General features: G+C 44.9%; 1 protein-coding gene across 2 annotated transcripts in view; it reads left to right on the forward strand.

Moving 5' to 3' along the window:
• Nucleotides 1-19,115, forward strand: part of MRTFA (myocardin related transcription factor A) — a 121,131-nt gene that overhangs the window by 11,882 nt on the left and 90,134 nt on the right. Inside the window, exon 1 of one of the 2 annotated variants that reach the window (XM_075751774.1) lies at nt 12,314-12,461. The exons of the other annotated variant lie outside the window; for it this stretch is intronic. The gene's annotated coding sequence lies outside the window, so the exon portion shown is untranslated. Of the gene's footprint in view, nt 1-12,313; nt 12,462-19,115 lie in introns of those variants that run through there. 2 annotated transcript variants of the gene reach the window in all.

Genomic DNA, 19,115 nt, shown 5'->3' on the forward strand with positions numbered 1-19,115 from the left:
GAAAGTTTCTATGTTGGATGTCTGCTCGTGGCCTTTGTTATCTCAGGAAAATTTCAGCTAAAACAACTCAGCCATTTCTTCAAACCTGACTAAGGGAAACAAGCTTCATTAGTGTAAAAAGAAAACCACATCCTCTTTCATTAAGATTTTCTAACACAGCCCCACCTGTCAAGATTATAAACCTTTAAACACAAACACAGAGCACTGCCGTCTTGGTTCCTACATCTCCCTCAGCACGGGCAGGCGATGTCCCCAAAGCATGTGCCACCCTTGGATGAAGCAGAGCTTTGCTGGGAATTGTTACTCCCAGCTGTAGGCTACTGTTATGTTACTGGCGTTATTTTACCTGTTTTACATATTATTGTAATTATTACACGGTCTTACAATAATGATGTTGAGAGAGACCATCCCTGGCATGTTCAGGGGTCCCAATATTTGTGTTCAAGTGTAGGGTGTGTGCTAGTAGAGGGGATAGAGAGGTTAAAACAAAAACCAGGAGGTGTGGGAAAAAAATGAGTGGTAGAACTTTGGGGAGCAAAGGATAATAAACAGGATCCGAAAAGAGGGAATGATGGGGCTTGGGAGGGAGAAGATGGTGCAGGACTCGGTGGCAAAACAAGAGACAGGATTTAAACCCGTCTCCGTGTGCTTTTCCAATTGATGGGGCACTGCAGTTCATCTCCCCACCCTGCATCGGCTGAAGCAGTCCAGAGCCTTTTCCAGCATATCAGCAGCGCTGTCACCCTGGGGCTGCCATGTCAAGCAGAGAAAGAACAGAGCACTGCCGGCCCCGCACGTCTCCCCCGCCGAGGGCTGGGACTGGGACGGGGCTGTGGGCTCTGGCCAGCTGGGGAGCCTCTCCTGCAAACAACGCCCAGGCGCCGCTTTAAGCGCCGATTTCTGCTATCTCAGATGGGATGGCAGGCTTTGTCTGAAGAAAGATTGCAGATGCTAGTGTGTGATGGTAGCTCCTGGGCCTCATATGTCCATCTTGTAAAACATGCCGAGGATTTTCCCAGATAAAAAAAAAGGCGCATTGCTTGGCAGGCAGTTACATCTGCAAATACATGTGAATGAAAACATCCTGAGAGCGCTGCCCTTGAAGCAAAATGCCCGAAGGCTCAAAAACACAAACAGAAGGGAACAGAGAGTGCCACGATGGCGGCACGTTCCTATTGCCTGCCTGCTCCCTGCTTGCGACCACTGCCCTGCCCTGGCCCCCAAGCCCCGCAGAGAGATGAGCGCCGAGCCAGCTGCCTTTGGTGCAGAAACGGGGGGAGTGGGAAGGAGCAGAGCGATGGTTCTGCACGGCCTGACCCTGCCGGGGCCAGGCAGAGCGGGGCAGTGCGGGGAGTTGCTGCCCAGCACTGTGCCGTGCCCTTTTAAAATTGTCATCCCGCTTTCCAGCAGGAACCCCAGGCCTTCTTCATCAAAGCATAAACACCGAGCAAGGAGTGCTCATTGATTGCACGTTTGTTTGTTTTAAGACCCAAAGTTTATATAGTTTAAAACTTCCACGTACCGCTTTCGCCAGTGCCTCTGCAGCCCGGTAACTTGTATGTGACAGAGAGAAATAAGCAGCAGAGCACTTTAGCATGATCTAACAGCAGAGTTATTTGATCTGGGGTTTGGTATGTACTGAAAATACCAGCGGTTAATGTACTGTGAACATGGCGCAGCAGCTCTGCCTCCCCGCTCGCGCAGGAGTCAATGCTTCATGTAGCTGAAGACGATGCTCTCCTTCGCAGCATCTGTCCCGCTGATCCAGTGACCCGCCTTGTTTTACACACTCATCCACCGAAGCGCAGCCATCAGTATAGAGATATTTCTAGCCTTCATTTTAAAAAAATGTCATCAGAAAATAGAAAAAAGTCCACCTGGGAAGCTCAACAACTTTGATCTCTGTTTTTGACCATTACCCTGATTTTAAATTTCCATGTCTTGAAACATTTGGTTTAGCTACTGCTACAATTTTCTAATACAGTGCCTAAATTTAAAGACTATTTCTGTTGTTGTCTGAAGGTTTAACGTTTCCTCCACTTGGACTGAACATACTTTATCACATCCTCTAAACCCCAGGGACACTCCAGTGAAGAGAGAGCACTGGTGATGTGAAAAGTAGCAATATTTTTCTCATTTTCAGACCCCTCATCTGCACCAGACGCTTACCCAGATCAGACACTTTTTTTTTCTCTGCACTTAAAGCTCACCAGGGAAAGGAAGAAACAACAACAACAACAACAAAAGATTAAAAAAATTGGATCAATTCTGTAATAAGAAGACAAATCACTCTTGTCAAATTTATTTGTCTCCATAACTGGAAGAAGTACTTTTTATAGGCTTTTTATTTTAGAAATGGAAAATCATGATGTGTCTGTCCTCTATGTGCAATGCCCAACAGAAGATTGTGCCATTCACTATATGCGTCATTTACTACACGTGCCAGGTTTCTGTTCAATTTTAATTTACTGCTTCTGAGGGGTTTCAGCCTCTCCCTTTTGGGGATTATTCAAATCAAGCAGAGATTATTGTTGGCTCTTTCCATTTTAGGCAACCACCATCACCACAATTTTTTGAGTGGCTCCCATATAAAAACTCATAACAAGAGTGAAGCTTGCAGAGAACTCAATGTAGTATCTGGTACTTCTCTTCTTTCAAAATAACTACTTGGAGGAAAGGTTTTGTTTGGTTTCTTAGGCTTTGTACAGTTACTTATTTTAGGTCGCTTCATTTAGTTTATATTTTTGTTCCTTATACTGAGCCAAAATTTTCCTTTTCTCAAATTCACTTGAGCCCTCCTGGCTATTACACTAGTACCACCGTAACCACTCCTCCTTCCTTGACATTTATATCCTCCAAAGTTGCGTGAATTATCATCGCATTCTCTTCTAGAGTTGTCATTCGACCAAATTACACATCTGATTCGTTTAAACATTTTGAAGCATGTGTTCACCATGGAAAATTAAGCACCCTTTTGAAGTCTTTCTGGACTCGAGGCACCCATATCCAATACTCAATATCTGCTTTAGATCAAATACTTTTAATCTTTACCTTGCTATCTGCCTCCTGGCAAAAGTGCAGTCAGTCCCTGCCAGTCCTGGGCCACCGACCTCACAGAGATCCAGCGACAGGTCTCGTGACCCACCAAGCACGAGCCAGCTCGGTGCACGGCCCAGGGTGATGCTCACATTTCAGGTGCAAGAGCAGATGAGGATCAGAGCGTGTATGTATCCACGGATCCCTGGGTATCCATGCCCAGCAGATAAAGACCAGAAATACAGCAATTGTAACTAGTGTGGCTCACATCACCCTCAGCTGGGCAATCTGCTGGGCAGCTGGGGGAGAAGAGACTTAATCTTTTGGAGTATCTGCATGCAGGCACTGTGTGAGGAGTGAAGGTCACTCCAGGACGCAGCCAGGGGACAGCGAATGCCAGAACCTCTGGCACCATCAGGGCCAGGATAATCCTGCCATGTAGCCAAAACAGGGTAATGCTGATGAGGATGTGGCCACAGGAGGCAAAGGATCAAGACAGCAAGAGGGGACTTCCAACATCTTAGGGAGAAGATTGGTGAACAGTGGCTAACTATCAGCCTACGGACACAGCAGTGAGAATAGGTGTGCTGGGGAAGTGCTCACATCCATAGTAGGGGGAGCGAACATGGGGTCTCCCAATGTGCCAGACCCCACGGCCCATACTCTGACAGATCCCAAAGATGAACCAATATGGAAAGGCTGAAGATGTCTGGAGCATGGTGGCACCAGAGAAGGTTGGATTTCTTCACTACAGCAGAAATAGCAATAGAGATGCAGACAAGGTCCAGGAGATGGATGATGCCCAAGATACAAGGTTGGACAATATTAACCTAAGAGATGCTCTGAAGACTGGGTTGCTGTGAAAAAAGAAACACAGTCACAAAATACAGATTTATTTTTTTTTCCTTATGTTTGGGATAGAATTGAGTGGTGGAAAAAACATGTCAGTCAGTATACCTCTATCTATATCTGTCACACTGTGTTTTTCTGCCAATAAAAGTGGCCTGGGAGCAGTCTTTGAAATTCCAGCTCGTACCTTTACTAACACACCCCAGCAGTAACAAACATAACATACCTAAATAAATACCCCTGCAGGCTACTATCCTATCTATGACAGAAAGCAGCAGCAGATTACTCCCAGAAATGTTCAAGAGAAGAATAGGATAATTTGCCCATATAAGAAGTTATTTCTAGTCTTGGGCTTTCTGAGGTTGCTCTATGCCCTGAAGCTACTGGGATTTTATCCCTCAAACATGAAAGAGAGAATAAAAGTAGCAACCTCTAATTATCCTCTCCCCCCCCCCCCAATCCTATTTAAGACTTAAGCTGACTCTTGTTCTCAATGATGGTCTGTGAAACTCTCACAAATAACATTAGTCTGTAGTAAATACATTTCCTGTACACACGTAACATTACTCGTAATAAACATATCTCCTATTACTCATTTTAAAATGCACCTTTCGGGTTCACCGAGTCCTCATTCAGTATTGCAGCAAGCAGCACCCAATAGAGTGCCTTTATAGTCTTCAGTATTTTCTGCTTTTCTATTATTCTCCCTTTTCTCAATGTCTCCCTGTAAACTAAATAATCACAGGGGGCTTCAGCTTAGCAGTCTCTCCCTCCTTTAATCAATGCTGTCCTTCAATTCCCAACCTACCCCCTTTCTCCAGTATCCAGGTTTTTTTTAAATGAGATCCCCCCCGGATATTTCAGGCAAAGCTGCCTCCTGACATTACATACTGGCACCATGCACATTTCTGGAGAAATCAGCTCTGCAGAGAACACTTTATCATCAGGCCCTTTAACCAGACATTTAACTCTGACTCTGACAAATGGCTCCCTGCGAGCAGAAGGAGTTGCGGAGCGTCGGCATCCAAAACACTGAGCAGTCCCCAGTGCTAACAAACCGCCCACAGGCGCTTCTCTGATTTACGTGGGCTCCATCAGGAGAGCCCTGGCCAGGAGCCTGTCACTCTTGCTACGTTGCCAGCAGCTGGAGGTCTTTGGTGTCTGCTGGGCAACTCTGCCACGCAAGAATATCTTTCTTTGGGAGCAAATTTGTCTGCTCAGTTTCAATATTGTGCTGCGGCAGGGGCAGGGGAAAGTGGAAAGCAGCTCCACTTGAATTTCATTCCTACTTCCTTTGTTCATGCCTCTTTTTTTTTCTTTTTTTTCTTCTGGGACGCTCTTTCCTTGGTTATTTTGTAGGAACATCAGGCCTGGCTGAGAGAGGCCGCTGCAGTGTTCCCCAGACAGCATTAAGCACTCATTCTTTTTTTTCCTTTCATTTGATCCCTCTTTTCTCAGACATTAATCGAAATACTCTAATTTCCCTCGAGAGCTTTCCCCTCCACTGCTTTTAATATATATTTTAAATCACATTTTAAAAAGTTTATTATCACAACTGCAAAGCTTGTTATTAAAGCTGGGAGGCTGAATGTTACATTAACAAGCCCTACCCAGACTAGGGAGAGTTTTGGAAATATCAGACATGGTAGTTGGTTTCAGGTAAACAGATAAAGGTAAACTGAGGCAGAAGAGGAGCCTGCAGTCAGGTTGGTGAATATCAGCATGCTCAGCCATTGTGCCGTACAATTCCCCTGTGAACCATCTTCGTCTGGGCACTGCCAAATTCCTTCTCCAGGGATTATTTAGCGCCACTAAGCTATGTGATTGGCAAGATCAAAATGCCAAAGAAACACTTCCCCAGTGGATGGCGATTATTTTCCTCAACTAACTTCTGCCTTTGTGGCCAGTTTGCTTTCAAGCCTGTGGGGTCATGGCAGCGTCCAGTTTTTACTGAGCCTCTCGGATGCTCTTGGACACAGCACGCTCTCTGTCCAGCACCTCTTCCAGAAAATGGGACCCCACGGTGCAACTCCCCCAAGCTCTGAAAATAGCTCTGAACTTTCCCAGCCTCTGCATGTGTTCCTTGGAGCTGCAGCCCTGCTGGATGAGTCAGCTCTTTTGGGATGACATTGCAGCTGAAATCAGACCCAGGCTTTGCAAAGAGAAATCCAAAGATCCTCTCGTACTCACTCACTCCACGAGAAACATCTAAACAAAGTAAAGATGTGTCACACACTTCCTTTCCCCATGCTGATTACTCACCTCTCTGGGGAGCCCTGGGGTTGTGTGGGGATCAGATATCCTCTTTCCAAATCCTCCAGCTGCACCTTCTCTAGCCATGAAAGAAAGCTGGAGAACATAACCCCTCTAAGAGCAGACTTTGGAGCCTGAAGGGCAGCTGGGAAATAATACAGTCCTGATGAGATGTGCAAAACCAGAGTGGGCTCCAGCACCTCTTCCTTCTTCACAGCAAGCCGCTGGAAGAGGAGGCTCCATCCAAAAGACTGGTCCAGCACCAGACAACCCTTCCCTGCTTCCTCAGCTGTTTGATTGTCACAAGCTCTTGCTGCACTCCACACACCTCACTGAAAGGGATAAAGTAGAGCGACTGCTGCAAATGCAACCGTAGGCATAGAACCGCAGGGATATAAAATCAGACGAAGACCTCTTGTCCAGTTAGTCGCGCATTCGTATCACTGGGATATTACTGACGCATAGTCTCCGTGTTTCAATTCATCTTTTGTGATTCAGTCTGAACACTGAATAGCAGGATAGCAAGACTGGCCCTTTAAATGTAATGGTCTTTTGAGAAAATTATTTGTTTTGCGGCCTTGCTTAAAAATAAAAGACTAGCAAAAAGGCACTCTGTCTATATAGTAAGTTGCCCCAGATGTTTCCACAACACTTTTAAGTCCAGTGTAACAAAACCTGTTGACAGGTTAGTAAAATCAGTGTGGAAATATTTACTCTTGTCCCTTACTAGGATGTGAGCAGCTTTGCACTGTTCTGAACACAGTTGTGAAGACACCCTCCTTGGCTCTTGAAGTGAGCAGAGAACTCCGAGCTGCTGTCAGGAGGGTAGCTTTGATTTCTTACTCCCGAAGGCTGGAAACACTCCCTCCTCACCCTGTAACGCTCTTATCTTTATTTGGCTGATAGTTGCATCTGTCTTCCTTACCCAGTTTTTAGATTAAATTGCTGTAATTTAGCTATCACTTCACAGGTGGCAGAGACTGTATAGAGTCCTCCTCTCTGTTCTCCCTAAACTCCTACTTTCTATTACAAGTCATTGATTTGCATCCGTAGATCCCAAACATTTTGCAGTGGAAGGTCACAGTCACAAGATCTGGAAGATCAGAATTTTGCCCAAGATCACTGTGCAGCAGCGGAAGGAAGAAGCCTCCAAAACATGTTTCCTAAGACCCTTTCTAATGCCTTACCCATTCAATATGCAAAAGAATAGACCAATAGCCAAAGCTGTGATATAATGCGTAGTTAGAAAGGTAATTGTAACATCTGAAAAACATTTCCCCTCAAGCTATATGGGAAGGTCAGTGTCAGATTAGCGCTTTCATGTGTCATTGCCTGTTGCTGCTGCACTGTGGGAACAGACCTGGGAGAGAGTGAAACAGTATTAGAGAGTCAGCCTTGGGGAACGGGCAGGAAATGGGGCTTGGGGACACATGGCAAACTCTCCTACTAGCTCTTCTCTGTGATTTTGGGGAAGCTGCATTCATTGCTGGTGAGTCACACGCAGCTGGCTGATGGGAGTTTGGCTCCATCTATGGGAAGCAGTAAAATACTACAATAACCCCAGAAACGAGCTGGTGTTCGTTCCAGTCCTTTCAGACCAAAAGATTATGGCCAACCTTCAACTTTTCTCATAAACCACAACGTATCTTTACCACTGCACTTTTGAACCGATGAGTTTGTAAACTGTGTTGTTTACTACGGTAAAGACTTTTCTATCCATGTGGATCACAACTTGGAAGCCACAGCCTTAAGTTAATAATTTATGTATTCTTTGATAGACAACACTAATTATTAACCCTGAACTCTGATACTACTCCACAACCTTTTTACATGCACTTACCACTTCCCCAATTTATCAGAAATTCTTGTGTTTGGTGTTTGCCAAAAGGACATACTTTTTAAAAGATTTCAACTGCTTTTCCTTTTCCTATATGTTACTCTTTCTTTGAGCAGCTGAGCATACAAAATCCTCTTTTCTTGCAAAGGACAGATAGGAAGGTAGATTACTTGCCCAGCAAAGCTTACGTTAATAGAAATATGTTGCTGTTTACCACACTGAAACTGTTGACCCACTTCAAAACAGAAAATCCTTAATAAGACAGGAAAACTGGTTGTCTCTAATGCTTTGAATGCAGCCATTGAAATACCTCTCTAAGATGTTTTTGCCCTCTCCCAACTCCTTTCTCAAGAGGCGCTTTTACCGTGGGGATTATAAGACAGGAACCAGCTGCTGATGTCCAGGACATGGAAAATATAAATGAAACCATGTAAAGAACACAATTCAATTAAAAAAGTGCAAGCGACTGGACTCTCTGAAGGCAGGAAATCATGTCAGGCACTTCCTCCGGTTGTCTCTTGTTCTCGCTTGTCAGGACTTGATTAACAAGACTGAGAACATACCATCTCCTCCTAGTTTTACAACACAACCCCAAACTCAACTGCTGCCTGTAAAACTCCCACAGGGGCTCCTAACGTAGCAGGACTGTGGTACCACCCCGGGTGGTTGCAGCAGCCGCCTGCTCAAAGCCGGACGAAGTGCAGAAGGATGTCTTCACACCGCACTCCATTAGGAGCCCAATCTTCAGCATCTACAGCCCACTACTCCTCCTGTGTATTCAAATACACCTGCCTGAACTCCAGTACCGGCTCCTGCACCCTTCTATTCCTTTCCCTGCCCATCCCTGTCAGGCACACCCTCCTCATCAACCTCTGCCCTCCAGCCTGAGAGGAAAGTGTTGGCTCTGGCTTGAGGCCATACACAGAAGCAGAGCTGGTTAAGTGACTGACAGTGCTTGGTCTGGTGGAAGAGCTCATCCAGCCTCCCTGCAGGCAATTACTGCCCGGCAGAAACCATCTCCATGCAAGTGCTTACCAGAGCTGCTGGGGGAGAGGCACCACAGAGGTGGCTTCCCTTGCAGCCCAGGTCAGTGTCTTGCAGGAGCCTGGCCAGGGCAGCCAGCGTACAGGCCCTGCCTGAGCCCAGGGCTGGCAATTACCCCTGTTTGGCCAAGTGCCTCTGGGAGGGGTTTCCTCAGGGCCCTGGAAAGCCCCTACACACTCTCTCTTGTGCGCACATGCATGTGAGCATCTGTTGCTGAGCCCCATGCAAACCACTGGAAAACTTGGGATCTTGCTGAGCTGCTAAGATCCATATAATAGTCAGAAGCCAAGTTAGCAGAATTCATTACTTTCAAAAAAATTAAGCTGGACTAGTTAGCTGTGCCAGCACAGTTCTTTCTCCATCAGGAGACGATCTGTCCATCTGCCTAATGCCAAGACAGTAAACATTATTAGGCATGTTCTGAGTTGTTGGGTCATTAATGTTTCTTCAATAGCTTATGATTTTAAGCAGAGTCATCTTTAGATGGCTGAAGGCCACCCAGCCTTTAAGGTTAAGGTTAGCATTGAGCCATTTTAAGAACTTTATCTTTAGAAACACTCTTAGGGACACCTTTTAGCTTTGTTCTCTTTTGGTGGTTTTTTCCCACTTTTCTTTAAAGAGAAAGGAAATCCAAATGCAAAACTGAGTGTAATGCTAAGTCAGTGATGACTAAGACATCAGGTTAGGAAAATAAAATATTTCTGTGCAAGATTCCAAGCTTAGTTGCTCACGGTAGGCATCCAAAAGTAACTTGATTTTGTAATTATGCAGTTGAGTTCAGAATCAGTCTGCACTTAGAATACAGTCCACTGTAACTAGACTGAATTCTGCCATATCCTATTATACCTCACTGGTGTTTTCTTTGTTCACTGTAAATCTTCATCTAACATTAAATCAAATGGAAATAATTTAATAGACTTGATCTTCTGCCTTTAGCAATACTGCAGACTGTTCTTATACATCCGTTAATACAACAGGAATTTAGTTTATTCCCTGTAAGTCTTGAGGAAACTGAAAGCTACTGAAAATAACAGAGAGGCCTTCAAAACTAAACCAAAAAATACAGCTTGCATGTAATATGTGTTCTTCCCTTTTCATTATTCCTGGTGAAGACAGAAAGATTTTATGGGCAAGCAGATTTCTTGCCTTCTATTTTCCCCTACTGTATCTTTATCCAGGTCTGTAAATACCTTTGGAACTTTAGAAAACTGTAGAAGTAGATATTGAAAGCAATCAGTAATATGTAGATTATGTAAATCAGTAGAGACAATAGCAAACCAATGAAACCTAAGCACAGAAATTAAGGGAAAGGCTTCCATCTCTTAAATGTTCATCTGTTTGAAGAAGATATAGCCTGGTGAGTAGGACTCTGGCTTGTGAATTGAAAATATGGGCATAGCTGTGAGCTTTGACATCAGTTTGTGATATGCCCTTAGACACATCATCTCTCCGCCCACACTGTAAACAGACCTATTAACACGTCTCCTAAGCAAATGATTTCAAGAACAAGCCCTGCACCATTCTTGCTAAAACCAGCAATGTAAAACAGAAAGACATCCATGCTTCCTCATCCACTTGGAGCATTTCTCTCACATCCCTGAAGAGCTATTCTTAGAAAACATGGGAGAAAAGGAAGGTAAATATTCCTGACTTGTCATTAAACCTAAAAGTCCCAGAATTACCATCATCCATGAGAACGTTTCATATTTTTGACTTTTCTCTTTCACTAAACTACCTCTGGAGGGCTAACCCTGTCAAAGAGCATGGAGAAGAATTACGTTACATCAAGATTTATGTGCATAGCCAAAGCTGAACTGGATCCCTGGGAATAAAAAGCAAAGAGCTGTAAATGTCAGGATTAAAAACTAGGGTGAGATAGTGGCTGGCTGGCAGTAACTGGCTAACTGGTTCTTCTTAACATTCTTGTATCATCAAGCTTCTTATCATGAATTTCATAAGTTAATTGTACATGGCACAAACATTTTTTCCTAACTACTTCATATACATTGCTTTGCAGTTATATCATCTTCTCTAGTTCTTTGACTACACGAGAGGATAAAGAAAGGCCAATCTGCCTTCTTGATATAATTTATTATTTTTACACCTTCCTCATTTCCCCTTTTCTTTGAGAGGTGATCCTAATTTTTTCAGCTTTGCAGTGCAACACAATCCTTCACTGAGTATTGTTACAGCCTCTGTCATGATTCACGTCCATAACATCCTTTTAAGATACAATGAGCAGGGGTGAGAACAATGTTGCAGGTAGACATTCACTGCCTATTTCTAACAATACAGTAATAGTCTAACTATAATCCTCTGTCCTGGTCTTTAGGTATGGCATCGTTCCTCTATTTTCTCAACAATCTCACCTCAGTTATTGGGGCGTTATTGAAAGTTTTCTCACCCATTTGCGATTTCTTTACCTGGCTTCATATTAAATAAAGAAAAAAATCATGCTTTTCCAAGAAAAGCACATCCCCCAGCCAGACGTGCGGAGGTTTCAGCCACTGGAGGTCACGGGTTGGGCAGCGATGGCAACATGGCGCCTGGCCTCTTCCTGCCACCTCTGACAGGGGCTTCCTGCTCCCCCATGGCTGTGCACCCACCCAGGCGCACCCCAAGGGAGAGGGTTGGGCGGCGTTGGCAACATGGCGCCTGGCCTCTTCCTGCCACCTCTGACAGGGGCTTCCTGCTCCCCCATGGCTGTGCACCCACCCAGGCGCACCCCAAGGGTGAGGGTTGGGTGGCGTTGGGCAGGCACGTCCCGGGGGAGGCAGGGTGAAGGTGGGGGCCCAGGCTTGCAGCCCCCTGCCCTCGCCTCACTCCACTGCACCGTCTCAGGGCCTGGGGGCCCCCCTCTTGTCCACCGGCACCAGCCAGGCCTTCGCCGTGCCGTTCCCGCAGCGCCTTGCGGAAAAAGGCCTCCTTACAAAATAATATAAACATAAACCCCATAAAAGTTAAACGTCGGCCGGCCCCGCGACAGACGCGCCCCCCACCCCCAGGGAGGCCCCACGGCCATCGCTGTCGCTTTAAGGGCGAGGACCCGCCCCGCCCCGCCTTCCCAGGGGACGCCGCGCCCCACCCCTCTACCGATGACATCATCCTTGCCTTCCGATTGGCTGTCCACCACGTCAGGCAGGCGGTGCCCGCCCCGCCCCCGCCCCCTCGCCCTGCCTCAGGCCCGTTAGCTTCCCCAGGTGCTCGCGGCCTATTGGTGAGTCTCGGTGGCGCTCACCCGCGCCTCTCCGTTCTGATTGGCGGAGCCTGGCGCGTGTCGCCGAGGCAGGGAGGTGCGGGGCGGGCGCTTCCGCGGTTGCGAGGCGCCGGTCGGCGGTGGCGAGGCCGGGTTGCAGGTTCGGGGCAAGCGCGTTGTCGGCGGGCGGCGGTGGCGGCTCCGCCAGGGACGGGCGGGCTTGGAGCGAGATGGAGCCGTGACCAGGTGAGTACGGAGCTCCAGCTCCGGCGGGAGCTGCGAGGCGACCTCTGCCGCCAGGGGCGATGAAAGGGGAGGGGGGGGGTGGGCGCGGGCCCGCCCGCAGGGACCCGCCCCGGCGCGGGTCTCGCGCCGCTGCCCGGACCTCTCCTCAGCGGCGGCCGTTGTTGCGGGGGGCGGGGGGAGCGCGTGTCCCCTGACGACGCCCCCCTTGCCTGTCCCCCACCCCCCGCCATCAACGGTCGTGGGGGCGAGGCGGGTGCCTGGCGCGGCTGGACAGCTCCGGTCCGCGGGGCCCCGGCCCGCCCCGAGGGGCCTCCCCTCGTCGGGGCACGGCCGCTCCCTCCACCCGCGGGCCGGCTTCGCCCCCTCCGAAGCCCCCGCGCCTGTTTCCCCTCGGCTCCTGGCTCGCTTTTGGCCCGCTCCGGCCTCTTCCCCACCTTCTCCCGCTGAGAGGGGCTCGGCGCACCGTTTCCCCTCTCTTGTCCCGAGCGCCTCGCCTTTAGTAGGTCGGCGGTGTTTTTTTCTTTCAGAGCTCTCTCCAATTTTACAGGCCTGGTAGTGGTGACAGTAGTTTGCAAGGGTTTGTGCAGCAGCAGTCGCCTCCCGTCTTCACCGCTCCACACACAGAGCAGATGGTATTAAGCGAGGTTAATTTTCCCCATTGAAAAGATGCTTGTCCGTGCCATGCCTAGATGCATATTTAAGGTAACATCCGTGTGTCCCATATGTCTGTCCAGTGGGGACTAGATCTCCCTCTCTGTGACTGTAAAATCTTGTATCAAAGAGGACTGTAATTTCACATATCCCCTGCTCAAGGATGAAAACTCTGACCATTTGCCTTGTGTGTAAGTGGACATAGCCTCCTGAGACCGTTATGATCTGCATCTGTGTACCCTTATACTGCATCATGCAAACCTTGTGCTAGGTCTGTGTTGTTCTGTTTTACAAGATGAACCTTGACTGGGCTGAATAAGGGGTTTCAGGTTTGCTGCTGCTGCTTCTTATAGCACTTCCTTTCTTCTATCACGTTTGTCCAGACAATATCAGGGCCTCTGCCATGAGCCTGCATCCTAGTCTGCCATCAACAGAAAATACATTTTGAAGGCATTAAAAATGTTTCTCTTTAAGTCTGTAGCTTATTTGCTGGATCGTGGAAACCAAAATGTGCTTTTTATTTCTTGGTAGGATTTGAAGACACAGCTCTGAATATTTGGAAAATATAAAATGTAGCTATTCTGGGCTGAATGTGTCTGTCCCAACATTTCCAGCATGGACACTGAGACAATTCAGTATGCAGTTCTGTCTTTATTTTAAATTTGCATTTGACGTCAGGGCTAGTCATGGCATAGCTGACTTATTGAAAGTGTGTTTTCTAATTGTGTGTTGGTTTTACTTTCAGGTAAATATGCAAACAAATATTCAGCACTCATGTCAAACAAAACCCATCAGTAGGCTTTTTTAAAGACACTGTTAAAATCCATACTGTAGAAGTGCTGCAAGCATAATGCCTTTAGGTCTTCATAAGTATTTCCAAAAATACTTCAGTCATTTCTGAGCACGAAATGAGAGGGACACCCATTTGTTCCTGTTTGCTGCGAGATGAGTGATCTAATAGTTGTGATTAAATAGAATCTAATAATAGATTTTAAAATAAGTGTATGATCTGAAGCTGACTGTGAACTCCTTTTCTGTTCGTTAGATTGGTGCTTTATGCTCAAAGGAAAAAGAGACCCAGGGCTGAAAGTAAATGCCTTAAGCTTTTCACAAGTAGGCGAATTTGCCCATCTTAATTACCAGTTATTAACTTACTGAGCCCTTTTCATTCCTTCCTCACTTATATGGTAGATACCAAAAGTGATTTCAGGAAAAGAGTGAAATATTGCTAGTTTTAGCTTCCTGGGTGTCATATTGTTCTGTACAAAATGTAAGTAGTGCTGTGTTTGCTGGTTCCAACAATTGCGGAAGCAGCTTTAATTTCTATTTAATTAAGGCCATCTACTCTAACATTATGTGGGAGAAGACCCCCAAATCTTCAGGCAACAAGCAGATCATGAAATAAAATGCAAAGAGAGGGGAATACAGAAGACATTTTGACATAGAGCTAAGAGAATATGGCTTTTTTCCAAAAGCAGTCCTTAATTTCCTCCCCTTGAATATGAAATAATAGAAACTCTTCAGTTTGGGGAGAAGTACTTGCTTATGACTGTTTTTCATAACTCTGGCTTCTGCTGGCATGGTAAAGCAGCAGCAGTGTTTTCCACAGGCCCTTTCATCCTTGAAACTCCAGGTGAAATGTACATTCAGGCAATCAAAATACCCCTTAATTTAATAATAATAAAAAGCCCTACTGGATTTCCTTCACTGTTGAGCCATGATTACATTACTGTGTGGTATTTGGTGGGGGAAAAGGGCAGCTGTACTGGATATTGAGGAGGGTCAGAGCAAAAAGGGTTTGAATGTTAGAGCAGAGAGCTTATAACATTTTGACACATCTGAAGAATTTATCATGAGATTAATTGTTACACTCAGTTGAAATGTGTGAGGTGTCTCCGTCTATGCTTATTACCTCAAAAGCACAATTTACAGTAATTCCAAGCGTGTTCTGTCTTTAGTTTTTATACTCAGCTGTCCTTCCTGACTTGTAGATGATATAATCGGAGTGTCTCAATGTCTGCTTGCTTACTGATAACTCAGTATTATGATTAAGATCCCTTTTGAAGAGTACAGTTGATTTCCTCTATGTAAGAAGAGGTAACAATTAGTAAATCTTGTTATAGTTACACAATGCTCTTCCTTTAAAGATTTCTTTTTTTTTTTTTTATCAACTGTGTCCTGAGGGTCAGTGTCTTTTCCTGAGAAACTGTTGAAGAGGAAGCAGAAAAAGCAACTGTTCAGCAGTCTGAAACCGTCAAACACCTACTCTGGGAAAGCCAAATCTAATTATTTCCTGCTGGACACATTGCTGAACTAAGACTGAAAACAGAGGATGTGGTTACACAGACGTTTCTTTTAGTGGTGGGGCTGTCTTAAACAGCTCATATTCCCATCTGTTTTTTTTTTTTTTTTTTCTTTTCTCTCCCCACTGTGTGCTGTCACCTCAGTAGTGATGGTATGTCTGTGGGGCTGCGTGCTGAGCCAGATCAGAGACCCGATTTTTAATCTGTGCATGTTCTATTCCTCACCCCCTCAGCCCCCAAAATAAAAGGTGGGGGAGGGCCAAAGGAATGCATAGCTCTAGTGGAGGGGAGGAAGCACAGAAGCTGACTAGTAGCAGCTACAGCTAAAGGAAACATTTTTGGAACCATAGCTTAAAACTGTTTCTATGATTCTTCTTTTATGCGTGTGCGTCAAATAGATGAAATGGATGAGTTTGTGTGAGTTCAGAAGCTCTCATTCCTTTGTCAGATACTCTGTTCATTCCTTGAGGGACATAATGTGTGTGGTTAATGTGTATATTTTACCTTCCCTTCTTTGAGTGCTTTATGGAGTGCAAACACTGCTAAGTGGCTTCTTCAAGGGAAATGAATGGCATTGGGGTGAGGACAGTTTACATTACCAGGCTGAGGTATGCCATAGTGGTCAGTCAATGCCTTGAGATTTTTAAATGCAGGTTGTCCTTGTGGAGGGCAAATGGTGCATGCAGCTTATACAGGAATCTGCCATCAGTATGATATTAGGTTTTCAGATATTAAGAAACAATGCTAGTTACAGTAGCTCACTTTCTTTGATCCTTTTCTATTTCTGGTATGAGACACTTATTTTCCGCACACATAAATATGAGAGTTTGTCACTGAGCGAAGTAGTGTAATTGTTTAAATTAGATTGGTTTATATTTCAGAAATTGAAGTAATGAATTTAGTTTGTGCAGCATTCCTTTCCCCTTCCCTCCCCCATTTTCTTGTGTGTGTGCAGCATCATTATTCTTGTGTGAAGAAATATTTGGATTTAGGCACACAGCCATATTGATAACATCTCTGTAAGAAGGTGAAATTTAACACACAGTCACAAGTCTTTTTAAATCTTGAAAGCTAAAGGCTGAGCTTTTAATTGGGGATTTTCTTTTGCACCTTAACCTCATGCCATCCATCTGCTTTTGCTCTCCTACCACAAACTAGCATGTCGACTACTTCTACTTATCCTTCTTAATTAACTCGTGCTCCCTATTTCAGCTTGTTTTGGCCCTGCTGATCCAGAAAAGCAGCGTTTTTGCGGAGCACAGCAAAGAAGCATGGTGGCTGCTGCTGCGTGTGCCAGCATGTTATTTGTTAACAACGGATCATTGGGGGCTGCTTCTGTGGAAGTTCCTAATTCACTGAAATAAAATTTTTCCCCTGGAAGTGGTCATATTGAAGTGTGTATGTACCACAAAGCAGGAGCCTCTAGCTTAAAGCAACGCAGAAAATTCCCCTGTTTTGCCATCTTCTAGAGAGGCAAATGTATGTGCTGACTACACATCATCTTCAGAGTACCTTTGTGTTAGGGGAATGGGAGACTGAAATGATATGTCTAGTTTTGTGAAATTAATTTTGTTTTGGGACAGGAGTCTACATCAGAGATTGTTTCAACCTCAAATTAATGCTTCCTGTAATATCTGACAATTACAACTAGTTCTAGCCACACTAGGGAGGGGATGTGTATATACTGTGCTTCCTCGAGTTCAACCCTTTCTGTGGTTTAGTAGAGACACTGAGGATATTTCTTCACTGCACAATTGATCCATATGGTTGACACCCTAGTTAGGCTTACTCAAATGAGATCATCCTTTACACACAGCCATACCCATGTTATGATGAACCATTCTTTCTGTAGCGGTTTGTATGTGTGAAGGTACCGCTCTGAGCAAAGATGAGACAGGATTCACTTTCTGTCAATTACAGGGAAACTTTCCTCCTTCAGGAAGAAACTTTTGGAAAAGCATGAAAGACTCTACTTGAATGATTTTAAAAAAAAAAATTATTTGTGCCCTCTCTTCTGATTTTTATAGCAATATAAGAAGTTTCCCAGCAGAATGTGATTACAGTCTTCATTGAAACTTAACTTCTACTCCATTGTGTAAGATGGACCCAAACCTGGGTGAGAGGTTTCTCTGAGTGATTGGTAGGGCCAAGTTAATGTTAGAGGCACAGTTATATTAGGCCTAAATTCTCTCTCAGACATCCTGTCAGGCATGCTTTACAGCAACAGATCGCCTGGAGTCTGAATCTTTCCAAAGCCTCCGTCTGAGAGGCAGTGTGGCTGTTAGAAAGATGGGGTATGAATTTGGCATTGCCATGTTCAGCTCAGACTTGCAAATCATGTCAGTGAGTTTCTGTGTTGTTCAGACGTGCTCAAACTCCAAGTCACCAGTGAAGGCAATAAGCCATTGTAATCACTGGAATAGCAGTCATTTGGCTTGAACATGTAAACACTGACATATAAACATTTCCATTGGATGGAGAAGTTTATCAGCAAGATGAGATTTCTGCATTTCTTAGGGATGACACTATTTTTTTCTTCAGAAAATCTAGGACAGTAGAGTTTTGCCTGCATTGACTGTATAGTGAGAGGAAAAAGAAGAGTTGGAGGAATGTTTTGATTATGCTATAAGCAGAGAATAACAAAAGCAGTTTAACACTGGAATTTTGCCAGGAGATGTTTCAGTTATCAGATTAATCTTTGCTCACTCACTGCAATATAGAAGGAGCAGTAAGGAGCTCATCTTACATTACAGTTTTAAGGCTGTTCTGCTAAATTTTTGTGAAGTCTGACCTGTTATTTTGAAGGTGGGGTTTGTCCATGTTTTCTGTTGTTCCATCTTCAAGATGGATTGAAATTCCATGGGGTGACTGAATAAGGATAATGATAGAAATACATTATACCTGCAGCATCTCTTAGCTTAATGGCACACATATTAGAAAAAAAGTTTATGACTATCCATGCCCATTGTAAGCCAGTTTATTTCCTATGTGGGATTCAGATGACTAAGCAGTAAATCACAGGATGCAATACTTTAACCACCTACTAAGACTGAGCAGGAACTTCCTTGACAAATAGGACTGAAAGCTCTGAAGTTGGCCTTGTGCTGGCCAGAGTATCTGGAATAAAACTTTAGTTCTTAGTAGAGAAAGAAAGATAAATATATGCTGTCCGGGAGGATGAGTTTATGTGTAGGAGAACAAGAATCTCTGGACACCTGAGAAGGCTAATGGAAGTGCTGGAAGCTCAGAAGAGGTAAATGAGCTGAGGCAAGGAAGTTATTGAAATAGTTTGTCCTGTTTTCTGAGTGTGTGTTTGCATGTACACATACACGCACATGCACGTTCTTTGCTGAAGGATAGTGCTAAGTTTTTGCAAAGATGCCAAAAATCACTGAGTGTATGTGTGTATTTACATATATATTTAATCTTTATGCATACATTAAGAGATAAGACTTCAAAGTTTTCTATATTGTGCCAGGTGAGATGTCCACCCATCCTGCTATCTTGTGTTGGCCAGTTGCTGGTAATGAGTGCCTTGGAAGGGATGTAGAACTGGGGGTTTACAGAGAGGTTCTTCCCCCTTCTGTCTCACCCTGCCAGCTGATTAGGGATAGCCTGGTATATTCTTCAGACTTGGAATATTCATCAGTTTGAAGTTTTCCAGAGAAAAAAATGCTGAAGAAAATACAAAGACTTTTTT

Source organism: Balearica regulorum, chromosome 1 (genome assembly GCF_011004875.1).
Source record: "Balearica regulorum gibbericeps isolate bBalReg1 chromosome 1, bBalReg1.pri, whole genome shotgun sequence".
Taxonomy (NCBI): Eukaryota; Metazoa; Chordata; class Aves; order Gruiformes; family Gruidae; genus Balearica; species Balearica regulorum.